Genomic DNA, 9,888 nt, shown 5'->3' on the forward strand with positions numbered 1-9,888 from the left:
GGGATTTAATATTTATTTAGATGTGAATGTATATTTGTTTAAAACTATGAACTCTGCATAGGGTTTTAATTATATGCAACATAAATGAGTTTTGTTAACATATATACATATGTTAATAGTTTCAGCTTAAAAGAACCAAGATTGTATATTAACAATGTATTATCAAATCCAGCTTGATTTGCAAACATAATAATTAAGTTCTTTCAATTAACCATAGGTATACTATTATATGTTGTCTGTATACATATTTTGCTCATTTTAGAATGGAAAATAATCCAAGAAATTTGAGGTGGATTACCTAATTATTTTTTTCCAGCCCAAATTTTAAGGTGCTAAAACATAGGCATATGTTTTGTTTTTTAAAATATTTCCAAAAGAAAGTCTCAGAAATCAAAAAGACATTAGAGAAATGCATTATCTAAAAATTATGATCATTATTTTGCTTTATGAAATCACCAGTCTATAGGAGAAATGTGTTTAGAAGTCATTAACACCGTCGGTTCTCTGAGTAGAATCATGGAATGCTATTTTGAAAAAGAATAATACATATTCATACATATGCACACACACTTTTTTTTTTTTTTTTTAAGGGGGCTTCATAATTTTTGGCAGCAGAAAAAGGGAATAGCAAGCATCAAAGCCTGAAGTAAGAAGAAAGCTAGTCATGGTTTTCAGGCAAAGGAGAAAGGACATTTCCCAGGGTACCTTTAATTTGATTTGGAGCAGTTGGAGTGAGGAGCATTGGGTTCTCACTAAACTACCTGCATTATCTGCTTACACTGAGCAATAACACCGCCTGTTCCTAATGAGCTATGTAGACATATTTCTAACCCCATAATATAGACCCCACCACCACTTACTTTTGAAATAATTTGTAACTTTCTTTTTTATATAAAAAGAAATAATTTTTTGTTTTTGAAATACACCGTTAAGAAATACATTTCCCCTTGGGAAATACACCGTGTTTCCAATCACATTCTTCATAAAGAGAGTCTTTAAATGGAGTATGAACCCATCATTCATTTGACAACTATTTTTATCTACTAAGTGTCAGGCACTATTCTAGGAGCACCGATGAAGAAAAGAAACAATATCCTTGCCCTGGGTTAGAGCGATTCTTTGATTCTTTCTGAAAGGGGAAATTAATCAAGGCAGGGATGGTGTGGGGGGGATAAAATAAAATCCTGTAGTTTTCCGGTTATCCACCAGGTGGCGAAATGGGCAAAACTGATAGCTTAATATGGATCAAAATTTGGTGCAAAGAATAGAGTATTTCTATGAAAATTTCCACCACATTTTGTTTAAAATGCCTCTTTGGTAACACTACAGTTAATAGCTCATGGTTATAATGCATTTTGTGTTCAGTTTCCTAAAGCATTCCTTGCGAGGGACTCACCCCTTTAAGAAGAGAAGAGTCAGCTGCATTTGCCAGAGGCCTCTCTGGAAGATCCCAAGCTTATCTTAAGAAATTTTGCTTTTACCCTCCCATTGCTCTCTGTCCCCCATGGTGTGGGGATAATAGAAATCTGTCTAACAGACTGAACATCTGGCTTTGCATGGGCCTCCATTGAAGCTGAGAGTCTACTATATTCAAATTCATGGTAAAGACACTTACCCGAAAATAAGACAGTGTCTTATATTAATTTTTTCTCCCAAAGTTGCGCTAGATCTTATTTTCGGAGGATGTCTTATTTTCTGGGGAAACACAGTAGGTATCACACTGCGATTTGCTTGTATTGTCCCAAAGAATAACATCTTAGAATAACATCCATACTGAAAAGTAGCCAAACATATATGACAATGTATACATACATAGAATCGTATCTATATTTCGTTTCCAGACTCCCTTTAAGTGCAACCTCTCATTTACATTGAAGGAATAAAATTATTTATTCAGATATCTTTGGAATAGAATATATTCTAAAATAAAATTAGGCCGAAACCAGTTTGGCTCAATGGATAGAGCATCGGCTTGGGGACTGAAAGGTCCCAGGTTCGATTCCAGTCAATGGCATGTACCTTGGTTGCGGGTATATCCCCAATAGGGGGTGTGCAAGAGGCAGCTGATCGATGACTCTCTCTCATCGATGTTTCTAACTATCTCTCTCCCTTCCTCTCTGTACAAAATCAATAAAATATATTTTTTTAAAAAATAAATAAAATAAAATAAAATAAAATTAGACCTTTATTTACCTTCAGACTCCCAAAGAAGTAAAAAAAAAAAAAAAAAAAAAAAAAAAGTATTTCATTCTTAGAAAATGGTTTATATAGGATGTAGAAATACTTTTAGAGTGGTTTAAAGGTAGAGTTTGAGATTTTTCCTAATTTCTTACTACCACCACCAGGCCCTACAAGATATGACCTCTGCCTTCTTCTCTAAAACTCACCTGCCATTCATTCATTCATGCATTCCTCAAATATTGACTGACTTTTTCTTGTTTCAGTGGCTCCATTAAGGTACTTGGAATAGAGAAGTGAATAAGACAGTGTATTTCTTTATGAAGCTTACATTCTATTGTACATGGACCAACTTTGTTTTTGCCTCATGGCCTTTGCATTTGCTGCTTTCCTCGCTTGGAAACACCCTGACCCATATCTTCTCAGTGATGGATATATTTAGACACATGCATATCCAGGACTCACTAGCCTGTGACCCCTAAACAAAGTCACGTTTATCTCCTCAAAGTGTACTTGTGAAGACTAAATGAGTTAAGGAATACAAAGCCTTTAGCAGAGTAACCTTAATAGCAGAGTAAGATAAAGATTATCTATTATTTTGATGTTATTAATTATTGCCAATGAAATATTCCTACGATCTTTCCAGAGATTTCTGAGACTCAGTTCCTTGTCATATTGACCAAACTACAAAATGAGAGTTCTAACTTGCAGAATCTATTTCCAAGATGCTGAAAGATTATTTCCTGCCAGGGCCAGAGCGCTGCTGTGCAGTGTGGTACAAATATCCCTGGCTTACCAGTATGGTTTTTATCATGGATGCCAATTAGAAAATAATTTAGAGATGCTTTTGATTGAAAACAAATTTTGACCCTTTGCTGCATTTACATTTCCACTGCAAAGTGTTTAAACTTTTATTATTGCATTTATCACATTGTATTATAGTCATGGGTAGGGCGACCATACTTCCTAGTTTATGCCTGTTGTCTTGAAGTACCATCTGGTTTAGCATTTTAGCACTTTCAGAAGTGTCCTGGTGTAGACAATAAACTCTGTAGTCCCCCAAGTTATGGGGCAGGTGCCTGGCTGGAGAGGCTCAGGACCACTGGGGTGGTCCTAAATCCCGTGTGGGCCTTTGTGAGGAATTGGTGAGTCTGGTTACTCTGAGCTGTCTGGCTGATTTGCATGCAGAGAAGGGCTCTGAGGAGAAATGTAGGCCCTAAAAGCTAAAGGCAGAGTCAGTGGAGGAAAGTCAGGAGGGCCTCAAAGACAATGGCTAGGCCCTGAAAGAGAGGGTTCCTCTTCCCATTTCTGGTGAGAAAACATATGTCTGGACAAGGAGACTTACAGAGAACAGCACCACTTTGGCTCATGTAGAGCTCGTAGTTGTAATAAGTATATTAGGGGTAGCATCCTGGTCAAGGCAATGGGATATACAATATCCCAGAAGATGCTTTGCAACCCTAAACCTCAGTGAGGTTGTAGTTGTGAAGACAACTAAACCAGAGTGCCTTAAGGACTCAGACATATTCAGGTGGGAGGCGAGGGCTGATTCACATGTATCTTAATCGGTGCAATGTTTAATTTGGTTTGGCATAATTTTAGTTTTGGGCACTTCGATTATGGAGTCAATTACACTCTACCCATTTGAAAAATATTGGATAAGTAGGATGCCTCAAGTCCTGGCAAGAGGATTCTTTTCTAAACAGAGAGTTATTATGAAAAATTCTTTAAATTGAAACACAGTATATTTTTATATCTAAGATATGTTATTAAAGGACTTTAAGATTTTTTTTTTGAATATTTGGTTTGAGAACCCTTGTTAATCAATCTGTGAATTCAACAAATACTTATTTAGACTTCTCTATTTGAAGTGCACTGTGCTATTTGAAGTGATCATGACATTGTCAATATACATAGCTATTCCGGTGGTTTATTCTATCATTTTATACTGAGGACTCTACCAAAATGTTAGCTTTTATTGCCAATCTCTGCTCTATACTATTGTACATTTTTTAACTGACTGACTGACTGACTAACTGCAGAATATCACGTGATTGTCCTATTTGTACTTTAAATTTAACTGACCAGAGGGGAATTCATTCTCTCCCACTCAGATCCTCTCTCTTATCACTTTATTCCCAACCCAAGCAAACTTGTCCTTCACTTGTGTTCCCTCTCTCTCTAATGGCACCTTCTTCAGACTATTTAGAGTAATTTTTAACTCTTTAATCTTTATGTCCAACAGCCAGTACTTTGCCAGAACGGATTATCTCCAGAATGTGTCTCACATCTTCCTTCTATCATTTCCACTCCCAATGTTAACGTTCAAGATTTCGATCATTCTTCACTTACATAATTACAGTAGCCTCTTCAGTGATTTCCTTATGTTACATTCACTTGCATTTCTACTTTATGTTTTAGATTGGCTTTAGAAAGACCTTCCTAAATCACGGTCAGAAACAATGCCTTTCTCCATGACAGTCTCCGATCGCCTATTAAAAACAGAGTACCAGCTCTCCATGTTGGCAGATTCTTGCTCTAACCTATATTTTTCAGTCCTTTTCCCCACTAAATGATTGCTATGACCTTACCCTTGAACTCCAGAAGATCAGTCACTGTTCTATTACCCTCATCCACCTTTCTGCTTCCATGCCTTTGATCAGGCTATTCTCCCACCAAGTAATACCCCTATTAAAATAACATTCACCCTTTCGGAGTCAGCTATCCAGTATTAGTTGCTCATTCTCTTATTTCTAAAACACTTTTTAAAAAGATCTTCTAACACATTTTCTTCTGCTTTTCATTAAGGTTAGTAATATACAAAATTGTACTTGTGGCTCTGCCTCTCTTAAGCTCTGTAGGTGGTCATGTGACCAAGACACATCTCTTCTCCAGACCTTCTCTATGTTGTGGTGATATATAGAGAGCATTATAGAACTGTATGTGATTATGGTTGCCTTCCTCCCACTGAAGCCCTTGACAACAGGGAGCAGTTTTCTTTATTTTTGTCGTTTTCACAGCACCTAGTTAATTCTTTCCTTGCATAAAATGAGCCTTTTTTTTTTTTTTTTTTTTTTTTAATATGGAACACTTCACAAATTTGGGTGTCATCCTTGTGCAGGGGCCGTGCTAATATCTGTATCATTCCAATTTTAGTATATGTGCTGCCCAAGCAAGTACAAAATGAGCCATCTTTGAATGTTTGTTTGCATATTTTAAAAAATATATTTTTATTTAATTTTTAATTTTTTATTTTTTAGAGAGAAAGAGAAGGAGAGGGAGAGGGAGGAGAGGGAGAGGGAGAGGGAGAGGGAGAAAGAGAGGAACACCTGTGAAAGAGAAATATCAATTGGCTGCCTCCTGCATGCTTTCTACTGGGGATCAGAGCCCTCAACATGAGCATGTGTCCTGACCGAGAATTGAATCTGTGATCTCTTGAGGCATAGATTGATGCTCAAACACTGAATCAAACCTGCCAGGCTGAATATTTAAATTAAAACTTCACCATAATGAAAAATACTGCTCTAAATTCAGGTCATGTTATTTGGTGGCTATCATGAACTTGATTATGTAAGAAGTGAGATTTTTCCTTAAACGGTGAGAAAAGCACAAAATTCATCAGAGTGATTTTAGGAGATCAGGCCACGCTTATAATGTGATAGGCTATATAAAGGCTTTAAATGCATCAATGTAATAATAATTGAAAATATTAGAAACATTCTGAGTCAATGAAAATGGGAGGCAACAGGTGAGAGGCCAAGCAAACATTGTTCTACTTAACAGTATAAAATAAAGAGAAACACGGAAGCAAATACTGGCAAAACTTGCTAAAAAGTGACATTAGCTATTACATTTTAAATATGCAAAATCATCTCTATTGAGACAGAGATGCATTTGGTTCTTTCAGTCTGAGACAAAACATAGCATTTGATTCAGGCAACTTCCCCTGCTTTGATTTCAAAATCATTAGTCAACTTTCTGTTGGCTGCTGAAGAGAGAGAACGATCACATTCATAAATTATTGCTGTAACATTTCCTTTATTTCTGAATTTTAAAAAAATCAATGCTTTGAAAAATACATTTGCTTTAAGTGTATTGGCAAAACCAGGTTTCTGAGACTAATAAGACCCAGAACCAACACAACTTCAACACTTCAGCATTCAATAAATGCTCCCCTAAGAGCTGTTAGAGGGCCACGGAGTTCACCTAATCCCGTGGTTGGCAAACTGTGGCTCTTTGGCCCCTTGAATGTGGCTCTTCTACAAAATACCATGGCTTGGGCGGGTCTATTTCGAAGAAGTGGTGTTAGAAGAAGTTTAAGTTTAAAAAATTTGGCTCTCAAAAGAAATTTCAATTGTTATACCGTTGATATTTGGCTCTGTTAACTAATGAGTTTGCTGACCACTGACCTAATCCAACAGAAGCTGAGCCTCATTCAAGAATTTTTTCCTCTTGCTTATTAATGACAATGGCCATAATCTTCGTTAGATGGCATTTTGGAAAATACTATGTATTATTTTCTTTGTTCCCAGGTTAAGGGACAGAAATCTCCAAAGTGAAATAAAACTAAAGGTGAATACTTTCATGAACACAATTTCATTATTATTATTTTTTTCTTTTTTGAGGGGGAGATCCGTATTGCAGCACCTAAATTGTAATCATGTTAAAATTCATACACATTGAAAATAGTCTACGTAATTTCTCAGAATTTTAGGAATACAATATACTATTTGAAGGCTTCAGGACTGAAAATGACATTGGCTTTGGAAGAAACTCACAGCAGGGCTATGTCCTGGGGGACAGTTGTGCTGGCATATCCACAGCTGCTCAGTTTTTCTCCTTTTGTTCTCCTCTCAGTAAGAGCAGCAGCTCTGGTCAACTTTTCTAGGCCCCTTCACTTCTCTGTGCTCTCTCAGGCTGCTAATCATATCGTTGATTATTTTTAAATGTTAAGTACATGAGTAAGTAAAAATGAGGTATATTAAATCAGTTCAGAAACTTATAGCTTAATCTGAAAATTGATTATAAAAATAGGTCATGCTAAATGGTTCAAAAAGCCTTTTCCAAAGTGAAAAAATGGTTTCATTTTTTTAAGAAAAGCTTCATCTTAATTCTTTAAGTAAGAAAAAAAAAAACAAAAACAACAACAACAAAAAAAAGCAGAAAGTAATTTGAGATCCTAAAGTTACTTTGTTTAATTTTTAAAATAAATTAAGGGAGGAGGGACTTGGTAAAGATTTTGTCTTTAGTCCCCTTTGGAAAAACATCAACAACTTAAATATTTCAAAAGTGGTTAACCACTTGTAAAGAGGCGGAACACACTATACTAGGGATGTGTGTCCCCCAAACTTACATATTTCTGACTCAGACTTTTAAGCTGTCAATATCTCAAAGACAATGCTATTGACATGTACCTGGCACTAGTCCTGCCAGCTAATTTTCCCCCTGGAGAGTGGTTTGGGGCGACAGAGTGGCGTCCGGGTTCCCCAGGTTGCTGCACTGACAAACTGCAGTGGTAGTCAAGTCAAGGAGCCTGACAAAATCTCATTAATCATTCTAAATTAAATCCAACCTTCCTGTCCAACCATGCCAAGAAGAAAGCCATTCTTTTCTTTTTAACAAATGAAAATTTCCTTGGCAAAGATTTGGTATCTTTCTCCCGTGGGCCTTTAATTCGATTAGACAAAAATAAAATAAAGCAATCCACTCTTCTGAGCCTGCAAACAAAACATTTGTCCAGATACGATTTAACAGATCAACCAAGTGTCTTTTAAAAAGAAAACAAATTTTGAATAAAAATACGTAGAAACGTTTTGAGGGGAAACTATACTAGTTAAATTAAGGACACCATTTACCTTTCAGTGAATTTATTTTATTCTACCTAAAACACGTGATCCTTAATAATAGCTGAAAGAAGAAATAAGAAAAAAAATTCATTATCCATAATATTTTGGCACATTTTATTCCAATCTCTTCTTTCTGGTCATAGTTTTTGCTGTTTTACATAGTAATTGTAATGCGTGTCTATGTGTATAATTTAATATCCTTTTAAATATTTACCAGTTTTTATACTGTTTTTCCATATTCTTTATAAATATCAAGGCTTCATAGTAATACATCATGAGAATGTATTTTGCTGTACTTCATCAGTGCTTAGCATAGTGTCTGGTACATAGTATGTTCTCAAGCACAGAAAAGCAGACTCCAGTTAGGACGAGTTATTATTTTAAATATTAAGGCTTCTGAACAAGTTTACTCTCGTTGTACACCATATTAATAATGTAAAAAATGTAAAATATTCATTTAGAGAAGTAACAAGATCAATGATTTAAATTCTTCAAATTAAAAACAAAAACAAAAACAAACTAAAAACAGCCCTGGCTGGTGTGGCTCAGTTGGTTGAGTGTTGTCCCATGCACCGAAAGGTCGCTGGCTCAATTCCCAGTCAAGGCAATGTTCAGGCTGCAGATTCGATCCCTGATTGAGGTGCAACCGATCAATGTTTCTCTCTCCCTCTCCTTTCCTCTTTCCCCAAAACCAATAAAAAACTTATTTTAAAAATAAAACAACATTAAAGCAGTCACTTATCCAAATATTAAAGTTAGAATCCTAGAGATGAATTTACATCTAGAATAATACATAGATTAAATCTGTATTAATATTTTAAAAAATAACGAATGTATTCTAATTTGTGACTTTGTACACCTGAAAGATCTGGGTGTATTTTTTTAAAAATGCAAATAGTAAAGCACTTTTTGATATGCTTCTGTAGAAACTAAATCAAGGCTGAAATAACTCAGTTGCATTTACTGAGAAACTGCCCGTGGCCAAGGAGTGGGTTAAGTACTGGGTGAGACAGAAGGACAAGACTTTCACCTGTTAGAATGAGGAAAGTTGCACTGGAGGGAAAAGCATCTGAGAAGACTTGGAAGGACAAATAGGTAAATCTCATGGAGGGGATACAAGCTGTCCAGATGGGAAAGCAGATCTAATGAGATCAGAGTGTTAGTTTTAACAGAGATTAATAGGGAATATCCTGTTGATAAATTTGGAGGACTGAAACTTTTAAAGCATTTTTCCATTTATCTTTCCTTTTCTTAAAAAAAACAAATCTGTATCTTAGAAAATATAGGTGTCGGTTGTGTCTAGGGTAGATGTACTAGCAGTACCCAGTGGTATGGTGTGTTCTGAGCTTGGAAGAGCACAGCCCTTGATAGGGAAGAAGGTGTAGACAGGACTGAATTGCAGCAGAGCTCAGAATACACACTGAGTACGGAATAGTTGGTCAGAGACAATATAAAAGCCGCTAGCACTTCCGTGACTTCCTACACTCAAAGAACTCAAGTGGAAAAGGTAGATTTCAAAAAAGCTGGAGTGTAGATGGGAAAAACACACACACACACAAAAACACCTAGTTTCTTGGGTTGCATCATGTGCAAAGCTCAACATCCTTCCTGAAACCCTCCTTCCCTAGTTCTTGGGATACTATTCTTCTCTGGTCCATCTCCAGCTTTATTTTATGTATTTACTAACACCTCTGCGCATGAATCCATACACCAGGAGGTCGCTGCCTCTATCCTGTAGCTGTCTGTCCCCTTCCCCTCTCCCTCATAGCTTGCTGCCCTGCCCCCTCCTGTAGCTCTCCGCTGCCCCACCCTCCTGCAGATCCCTGATCTGGTCGTTATGCCCTGAGGCCTAATGGATAATTAG

The 9,888-nt window shown here is 36.5% G+C and overlaps 1 non-coding gene across 1 annotated transcript; it reads right to left on the reverse strand.

The window, feature by feature from the left end:
• Window positions 1-5,254: 5,254 nt before the first annotated feature.
• LOC118712015 lies at window positions 5,255-5,358 on the reverse strand. The gene has a single exon (XR_004985940.1). It is a non-coding gene; the product is annotated as a U6 spliceosomal RNA (small nuclear RNA).
• Between the last annotated feature and the right edge of the window lie 4,530 nt (window positions 5,359-9,888).

This window comes from Pipistrellus kuhlii, unplaced genomic scaffold (genome assembly GCF_014108245.1).
Source record: "Pipistrellus kuhlii isolate mPipKuh1 unplaced genomic scaffold, mPipKuh1.p scaffold_m20_p_8, whole genome shotgun sequence".
Classification (NCBI taxonomy): Eukaryota; Metazoa; Chordata; class Mammalia; order Chiroptera; family Vespertilionidae; genus Pipistrellus; species Pipistrellus kuhlii.